A 10,352-nucleotide genomic window follows, 5' to 3' on the forward strand; every position below is an offset into this window, starting at 1 on the left:
ATTTTATTAGATGTGCATTTAACACATTGTAACTGCATCTCTAATTCCTACTGAATAAATTCCTTTCATTTCAGTATCAGAGAACCAGTTTTGCTTGGTTTTCTCATGTAAGCCTTTGCAAATATCAAGTTTGAAAATGGCAATTTCTTTGGAGAATTTATCCTTACCTTCTAATCTTCTCCAGTTTTTAAAGGAAAAAAACAGTTACAGGGCTTAGGAGTTCCCTTTCTCAGTTGAAAACTTTCAGATTCCTATTCATTTCCCAACCAACAAATGCTAAATTAAACACTTTTTTTTCCTCTTGACTGTGTTTGTCCTTGCTAGTCTCTTCCCCAGAATCATTATTGATAAGATTGTGTATTTCTTCTTGTGCTACTTGCAGCTAAATGTTCCTTTCCCTTGAGGTAATAATCATTCAGCCTAGAAATGCAGAGTGAACTAAAGTAGATGTTAGACCTTAATGTGAAATTACTCACATTATGTGTAAACAAAGGTGTCAGAAAAGGTATTTCAAGTGGTAAAGGCTGTGAGAACTGTCATCCTGCTGGATTATAGAGACATGGTTCCATACATGCTCCTGTGTATGGAGTAGTGTAAGTCTGGTAATTATACCAAAAAAAAAGAAAAAAAAGAAAAAAAAAGAAAGTTAGAGCCTATGCTCTAAAATACAGTCTTGTCCCTGTAAATTACAGCATTCCAAAAGTAGGCGTATTGTTATGCTTGATTTAACTCTATCAGAAAATAGCTGAGTTGCATGAGAACATAATCTCAAAAAATGTGCAGTGCAGTGAAGTTTTATGTAGGGTTAAATGCAAGTGTATGTGTGCACATGTGCCTGCCTTTACTAATCATGTGCATATATTCAGGCCTGGCCTTTTGAAGTTCTTCACTTCCTTCCTGGTACTTTCTGGTCTGTCAAACTAATTTAAATGAAAAGCATGAGAATCCTATAATGTAAAGGCCAGGACCACGTATTACATGCAGAAGGATATGGTTGGGTGTATTCAGAGAGAGTAGCAGTCTTGTATTTTATTGGTGAGGATGACGGACTTGGATTATGGAGCATCTATAGGTACAGTATTGTGTATTTCTGTCTGTGTTTGGATTATATTGTAAAATGTATGTACTTGAGATATATTTTGTGATTTGTCTAACATTTGTAAACAGAACTCTGGGAAGAATTAAAACCTGTTTTATTTAATGGAGACTAAGGGGAAAATATACCTGTAACTTGAGCCTTATCTTTGTACAGTGAATTTCACATTTCTATATGTCAACATCCTGATTGTTTTGTATGTTGATATGATTGCAGGAAACCCTAATAAAAAATACACTGGAGAAAAGGTTTATGCAGTTATGACAGTTATGGTAAAAGATGTTTTACAAATACTGCGTTTTGCTGAGAATTAGTTGGTACATCATGTATTGCAGTTTTCTTAGGACTCTTACAATTTTCTTTAACATGTTTTTTTAATTAATCAGCTGGAGAGACACTAAGAAAGTGCTTTAAAATAGGATGTTACTAACATGGCTTCACATGCATTAACCAGTGGTTTGCCCAGTTACCATGTGAGAGTTAAGCACACTGTTAAATTTGCCCCAAAGTAAAATTACTACACACGGAATACTAATTGAGAAGTCTGGTTTTAAAGTCAGGCCCTGGCTGTAGACATACGGCTGCAACCTTTTGATAGGCAGATCTGGCTAGAGTGTTATGCAAGCAAAGCTGTGCAGCTTTTCGATGGAGCTTGCTTACATCAAGTTCATCTGGAGCTCAGACAGTTCAAATGCATCTTACAAGAAAGATACAGTCTGCAAAGAGGCAATTGAACATCATCTTGGGGAGCTAAGTCAAGAGACAAAATTACCTGCTATATTTATTTCATTCTGTCTTTTCCCATATTAGCTTCTAATTTCAGTGCAGATGTGTTTGCTGAGCTCACAAAATGGTACTGTGGAGAAGTGAGGTGGCCCCAGTATCTTCATCAGCATGAACACTTCATCAGATGAACACATACCACCTACAATTGCTAGTCACAAAAGATAAAAGAAAATATAATTTGTTTAAATGGACTAGAAATTGAGGTGAAACAAGCTACATTTTTTTTGAAGAATAATTACCTATATTGATTGTATAGGGCATGTATTTCTGGAAAGAGCTGTAGAGGAAAGAACATGGAAAGCCTCTCAACTGCACTCCTATTCGATTTAGATTCTATTTAGAATCTCTAATAAAAAGATCAGCTGCATGTAGTATTTTCTGAAAAGTCTGGTTTAAAACCACTTTAAAATATTTTCTGATTTTCAGTATTATGCACAGAATTAGTTTCCTAAAGAAAAGTATTGAGATGGCTGCAGGTATTTTTAAGTTAACTTCTAGTGCAATGAACCTGGCAGTAAAAACTAAAAACATCACCTAATTTGTCCCTTGCTTTTCTCAGATCAAATCTTTGGATTCCTTTTCCCACAGATAAAGCTGGGTGAATATAATGAGATGAGCTTCAGGTATGGGAGAAAAGGGCTTCTTCAAAGTCAAATACAAAAAGCATCTGAGCAAAGTCTGATTACATCCTGTCTTGGGGATCTAAGTCAACAGCTGAAATCCTCACTCAGCAGCATATAACAACTGGAAATATGAAACTGAGTAGCACAGCATCTCATGATCTCCTCATGACCACCACCATTCCTTTGCTGGTTTTGTCTAGCTGATGGTATGTGCCATTTCAGTCTTGAGACCCTGGTATATTCACAGGGAACTGTAACAGCAAAGGTGATGTAAGGAGATGTCTGCATAAAAACAAAATGTCAGCTGCTGGTGAAAAATAAGATTGAGTCAGCTTTGCTTCACAGCTGCCTATCTGTTCTTGTTACTTCAACCTACTTTTTTTTTTAATAAATCTGTTAAGTCAGAGTAGCTGAGTTATACTTTCTTTGGACAGCCCACCAAAAAGTATTACTAACTGTATTACCTTTGAGACCATTATTCTGTCCTTGTAATCTTCTCCACCTGAGATGGATGAGAAGTATTCTTCCCTTCTTTCACCCCGCCTTCTCCACCACACATTGCTTTCCCCAGAAGTTATTTTGGAGCCTCAGAAATGAGATAAAACAATGTGTCTGACGAGCATGACATCATATGGATACACAGAGAAAGGACTGATCTCTACTTTTAATGTGTTAGCAATGCCTTTGCCATTACAGTAGCATAGCTGGCATTTTTGTGTGGGAAGGAAACTCAGAGGCTGGAAACAGTTTCTGTTGCTAGCCATGTACTCTTGAATTCTTCATGGATATTGTCCTTCTGATTGAAGTAAATTTTGCTGTTTTGATTTAGGCAACTGTACCCCACAGAGCTCCTCTTGTCAAAATCATTATTTCCTAAGCCTTTCTTCCTCTTCTGTCATGCTCAAATTTAATGCATACCCTGGATATCCAAACCATTGCACTAAACTTCAGCATAGCCCATGGCTCTGTCTACCCTCTCTGTCCCCAGCATACTCTCCATCCCCAGCTCTCTGCTACTTCTCTTTGTCAAAATCATGTTTCACATATTTTGGTTCTGTAGGTGTCAGTTTCCTGCCTGTGAATAATGCCTCTGAATTTATGGCTGTACTTTGCATACTGACTTCTGGAGTTATCAGGACTCCCTTGTCAGGACACTGGGAAGAGCATTCAGCATATAGCAATCTGGGACTCTGAAATCACAAGATATTCCCTCCCAGAGGCTGGAGCTATTCATCACAAAATAACAACTTAGAAAAAGGAATACAGTGAATTTGAAATTATGTAATCATTACTGAGCATTAATAAAACAGAACTCACATCCAGCTAAAACATTTTACAACTGTGAATGTACACCAGAAAGCCTTGCTAATTACGGGGGTTTAACTCTCTCCAAAGATACACATGCGAGGAGTAATGCTATTTGCAGCCACACTTATCCAAGTGTTCAGCTCCCATATAGATTATAAGAGAAAAAAAAAAAAAAGTGGTTCATATTATCTTTAGCTGTGAAATGGGTATGCTTCAGAAATATGAGCACCTCTGGTGGTCTTCCTGAGTTTCTTTGTGTTTTCTTTATCCAGATCCTTCCAGGATATGGTGACAGGGTGATACATTTACTGTGTTGGAAATGTTGTAGTGGATAAAACAGAAGCTAGCCACATTTGTCAAGGCAAAGGTAATTGTGGCCTGCTGCATCCACTTAATTGCTGCTTAATCACTTGGTGCTACCAAGCACCTTGTTGTTTTTCATGTGCCTTAGCGTGCCTTCCAGGAGAATCTGCTCCAAAACCTTGGTGACAGCCACCATGGCTTCAGTAAGGGGAAATCCTGCCTGACCAATTTGGTGGCCTTGGGGCTACGGAACTGATGAACAGGGAGAGAGCAGCTGACGTCATCTACCTGGACTTGTGCAAAGTGTTCGACACTGTCCCACACGACATTCTTGTCTCTAAATTGGAGAGACATCAATTTGATGAATGGACCACTCGGTGGATAAAGAACTGGCTGGAGGGCCGCAAGCGAAGAGTTGTGGTCAATGGCTCAGTGTCCGGCTGGAGACCAGTAACGAGTGGTGTCCCTCAGGGATTGGTGTTGGGACCGGTCTTGTTTAACATCTTCGTCGCTGACATGGACAGTGGGATTGAGTGCACCCTCAGCAAGTTTGCCGATGCCACCAAGCTGTGTGGTTTGGTTGATAGGCTGGAGGGAAGGAATGCCATCCAGAGGAACCTGGACACGCTTGTGAGGTGGGCTGATGCCAACCTTATGAAGTTTAACCATCACAGTATGCTGGAGATTGGAAGGGACCTCAAAAGATCATCTAGTCCAATTCCCCTGCCGGATCAGGAACAAGAGGAGGAGGGCCACGAGGATGATCAGGGGACTGGAGCACCTCCCGGATGAAGTTTCCAACCTAAGTGTTTCCCAACCATTACTCTTCTGTGATTCTATGATTCTATGATCATCCTCGTGGCCCTCCTCTGGACTTGTTTCAACATTTCCATGTCCTTTTTATGTTGAGGACACCAGAACTGCACAAAATACTCCAAGTGAGGTCTCACAAGAGCAGAGTAAAGGGGCAGGATCACCTCCTTCGACCTGCTGGTCACGCTCCTTTTGATGCAGCCCAGGATATGGTTGGCTTTCTGGGCTGTGAGTGCACACTGCTGGCTCATGTTCATTTTCTCATCGACCAGCACTCCCAAGTCCTTCTCTGCAGGGCTGCTCTGAATCTCTTCTCTGCCCAACCTGTAGCTGTGCCTGGGATTGCTCTGACCCAGGTGTAGGACTTTGCACTTGGCTTTATTGAACTTCATGCAGTTTACACAGGCCCACCTCACAAGCGTGTCAAGCTCCCTCTGGATGGCATTCCTTCCCTCCAGCGTATCAACCGAACCGCACAGCTTGGTGTCATCGGCAAACTTGCTGAGGGTGCACTCAATCCCACTGTTCATGTCACTGACAAAGATGTTAAACAAGACTGGTCCCAACACCGATCCCTGAAGGACACCCCTCGTTACTGGTCTCCAGCTGGACAGTGAGCCAGTGACCAAAACTTTTTGCGTGCACCCATCCAGCCACTTATTTATCCACTGAGTGGTCCATCTATCAAATTGATGTTTCTTCAACTTAGAGACAAGGATGTCATGTGGGACAGTATCAAACACTTCACACAAATCTAGGTAGATGACGTCAACTGCTCTACCCCTGTCCATCATTTCCGTAGCCCCATCATAGAAAGCCACCAAATTGGTCAGGCAGGATTTCCCCTTAGGGAAACCATGCTGGCTGTCTCCAGCCACCTTGTTGTTTCCCATGTGCCTTAGCATGCCTTCCAGGAGACTCTGCTCCAAGATTTTGCCAGGCACAGAGGTGAGACTGACTGGTCTGTAATTCTCCGGGTCATCCATTTTCCCCTTCTTGAAAATGGGGGTTATATTTCCCTTTTTCCAGTCATCAGGAACTTCACCTGACTGCCATGATTTTTCAAATATGATGAACAGCAGCTTAGCAACTTCATTCGCCAGTTCCTTCAAGACCACAGATGGATTTCATTAGGTCCCATAGACTTGTGAACATTCTGGTTCTTAAGATGGTCTCAAACCAGATCCTCTCTTACAGTGGTCCTAAGGTCTTCATTCTCACAGTCCCTGCGTCTGCCTTCCAAGACTTGGGTGGTGTGGTCAAAGCATTTGCCAGTGAAGACCGAGGCAAAGAAGTCATTCAGAACCTCAGCCTTCTCCAAATCCAGGGTAGCCAGTTCTCCTGATAGCTTCCATAGGGGCCCACGTTGTCCCTAGTGTTACTCACTACGTACCTATAGAATCTTTTCCTGTTATCTTCCACATCCCTTGCCAAATTTGATTCTGACTGGGCCTTAGCTTTCCTGACCTGGTCTGTAGCTTGCTGGAGAGAATCCCTGGATTCTTCAAAGACAGCCTGTCCTTGCTTCCATCTTTTGTAAGCCTCTTTTTCCCCTCTGAGTTTCCTCAGCAGCTCCTTATCCCTCCATGGACACCTCCCGGCCCTTCTGCCGCACTTCCTTGTAGTTGGGCTGCAACACTTCTGATCTTACAGTAGGTGATCCTTGAATATCAACCAACAGTCTTGAGCTTCCCTGCCCTCTAGGGCTGTATCCCATGGAACCTTACTAAGCAGGTTCCTGAAGAGGCCAAAGTCTGCTCTCTTGAAGTCCAGGGCAGTGAGCTTGCTGCACGCTCTTCTTACTGTCCTGAGGATCTCGAACTTGACCATGAGTGCTGCATCCAAGGCTGCCCTAGAGTGTCACATTTCCAATGAGCCCTTCCCTGTTGGTGAGCACAAGGTCAAGCATGGCACCTCTCCTTGTTGGCTCCTCTATTACTTGCAGAAGGAAGTTGTCTTCCACAAAATTGAGGAACCTCTTGGATTGCTTTTGCTGGTCTGTGCCATCCCTTCAACAGATGTCAGGGTGGCTGAAGTCCCCCATGAGAACAAGGGCCTGTGAGCATGAGGCTTTTCCTATCTGTCTATAAAGTACTTCATCCAGAGAGTCCTCTTGATCAGGTGGTCTGTAACAGATCCCCACACTAATGTCTCTCATAGCTGTTCTCCCTTTAACCTTGACCCACAAACTCTCTGTTAACTGCTCACCTGACCCCAGACAGAGTTCCATACTCTCCAGCCTATCCCTCACATAAATAGCAACTTCTCCTCCCCATCTGCGGGGTCTTTCTTTTCTAAACAGTCTGTAAATTTCCATTCGACCACTCCAGCCATAGGAGCCATCCCACCATTTTCTGTGTTGCCTATTATACCATACCCCTGTAGATGTGCACAGATCTTTAATTCCTTTTGTTTCTTCCCCATACTACAGGCATTTGTATAGAGGCATCTGAGCCGAGCTCCCAATGAAGCTGGCTCATTGGCTGGAGTGTCTGAAATATCTCTGCATCACTCTGAGTATTTATTATAGGTGCTGGCAACTGACTGGGTGTGTTGGGATGGAGCCCAACACATCTAGTTTAAAACTTTCTTGACCAGCCTGGCAAGCCTTCTACCAAATCAGCTCAACAGCTCCACCAGCCTCCAGTAGACCTGGCCTCCCAGATTGAGTCCCATGTTCTAAATACCCAAACCCCTGACTATGGCATCAAAATAATAAATAATAAAGGATTACAGATATTAGTTGAGCTAAAATTTGTGAAGCGTATATAATAAGAAATTTTATTAATGATTTATTATCTGAATTCTGAGCTTAAGAAAGATTTGGTGCCTAGGAAGAACTGTCTCTATCTTCTCTGTTGTTGGGTGTCCAAAATTTGTATTTACAAACGAATACAAACTCGTTAAGTGCCTGTCCTAGTTAGAAAAAGTGGGTTTAGAGTGTCCTCTTGTGGCACTACAGAATAATCCTTAAGAAGCTGTTTTGCACAAAACCACTTTAAGGATTATTTTGGTTTGTGTGGGATTTTGTTTGTTTGTTTGGTTGGTTGGTTGGTGTTTGTTTTGGATTTTGGCATTTGTTTTGGTTTTTTTTTTTTTTTCTTTTTGGTTGGTTGGTTTGGTTTGGTTTTTGTTGCGTGTGGTTTGGCTGGTTTTGATACCAACTTGGAAAATTTGGCTCTAGGTTAAGTTTGTGTCAGGGAGTAGACATATAAAAAAAGGGAACAGAAATGTAGACAATATAGTTGCATTGTCGATGAAGAGTGTAATGCCAAGCTGAAATATTTATTTTTTAATTAAATAAAACAATCAATTACTTTAAACAATATCATCCAATCAATCAATTACTTTAAAAAGAACAATGTCTTGCAGTACTCTGGTGGAGCAATGTTTTCCATCAGCAAGTTTCACATGAGAAGTTCCTATCAGACCTGTCAGCTGTTGATCTCCACATGGGCAGTCCAAGTGCCACTGCAGCATTTCACCAAACAGTAAAAATTTACATCTCTCACCTGAATCAATTTATGTGGCACCTCTTTTGAATTCTATGGGAAAACTTTAATTGATAAAATTGCCTTTGTGTCCTGTTACTCCTGGAAAAAGCCTTGAGTTGATATAAAAGGAATTACCTGCACAGCAAGTTGCCCAAAGGCCAAATGAGAGCAGAATACTGTGGAAACCTTCCCTGGGAATGGCCCTTTACCCCTGATTGCAAGGGCAGTGGTCCATACAACCTATGAGTGTATACTAACACACATGAGTGGTTTTGAGCTCCAGATAGTCTCCATGTCTAAAACCACTGTATTGTTATGATACCTTCTTTTCCCTCATAACATACACATATCAGGTTTTTATATTTTGTTCTTTTTCTCTCCGTGGCAAAGAACAGGGCTTACTGGTAAAAACTAGGAGTGTCTGAAATGAGGCAGAGAGCTTTGGTTTTAGACTTCATCTTAGGAGGAAATAATATAATCACAGAATATTTGAAAATTACCCTTAGAGAAGGCAGGCAAAGAAAAGCATGAGGGAGAGGCTTGCTTTGAAAATTACTGTGGGCTGGTAACCTGAAAACCATGTTTCCTAGAACAATTATAAAAAATACAGGAAAACATTCTTACCCAATGAGATAGTGTTTGCAAGATGAAGTTTCTGTGGTCTTGAGTGTTGTTTCTGTGCCCAAATGTTTTGTAAAGTATTTCTGAATGTTAATTATTTGGGGTTCTTTTGCTTTTTTTGCGAAACCAAGTTTCTGAGTTGCATTTCTTGCTGTGCCAGTTAAGATTTTGAGTCAACTGTTTAGTCGTTTAATGCTAGCAACTGGGATAATGTTTATTAGCACCAAAGGTAACATTTAAAAGAAATGCACAGTTATTATAATTCTTGTTGTCTAAATTAGAAGTGGAGAATAGAGATCAGTTGAAGAGTTAAAAAAAAATATAGATATATTTAGAGCTTGATATATATACGGAATGGCTAGTCTTTGGCTCTTGAAAGAACTACATGGGAAGAAATCACTTAGGCTGTGAAAGAGTGAGTAACTCTTTTCTTGGAAGAAATTTCAAGTAAATTTTCAAGCAAGACCTGTTTTTCTGCACCTGTCTTGCATATCGCCATTTCTTATTTCCTGTGGTGTGTTACTTACAGGGCTTACTTATGTTTGTAAGCATAAACCATTAACTCTGCTGTATTTTACAAATTCTATGATAACAGTTAATCTATTAAGCCTATGAAATTTTTTTTCTAAGAAAACACAAAAGTTGCTTGTATAACTAATCATTAATGTTAGTGATTTTCTCTGTTATACACAAAATATCCCAGATGGTGTTGTTTACATGTCGTGATGCCAAGAACTGGTTTTAATGCAGCATAATGTAGTGAAGAACTGTGAGCCTGGGCTTAAAAAAGCAGCTGACTTACAGTGGAGGGGAAGTTTCGCTCTCTGCTGAGTTTTGCCTTCAACGTTTGTATGTTTGTCAATTTTTTGTGTATTGCCTTAAGGTTATAATTGTCCTGGAAGTGATTTAATTTAGCTCTAAGAAATCAAATTACAGTTGTCAGACCTCTGTTTTAATACACACTGTAGTGAGGGGGTAGACTACAAAGAATACGTTCTTTTAATCAGTGTTTCCATCTGCTTGAAGCAGACCTTAAATGGCAAGTCCTGTACTGTTAAGATCTGTAAGGCCTTCATAATATCTGTGGTAAATTTTTATTCAAAGGCCTCAGAACTTCATTGTCTTTATTTAGTAGTCAACTGAATATTTAAGACCACTATTAGAAATAGAAAGCCTGTATACTTAAATGGAAGAGATTGTTTAGCATGATTCAGATTAGCATTTACACTAGAGGCAAGTCTAACATAAAATGAGTTTAAAAGGAGAAAAAAACTGAAGCAGCTGATCTAGTGATGAATGAAAATCAAG

The sequence above is a fragment of the Neopsephotus bourkii genome, unplaced genomic scaffold (genome assembly GCF_033783945.1).
Source record: "Neopsephotus bourkii isolate Nb327-2 ecotype Australia unplaced genomic scaffold, CSIRO-AGI_Nbou_v1 NB_151, whole genome shotgun sequence".
NCBI lineage: Eukaryota > Metazoa > Chordata > Aves > Psittaciformes > Psittacidae > Neopsephotus > Neopsephotus bourkii.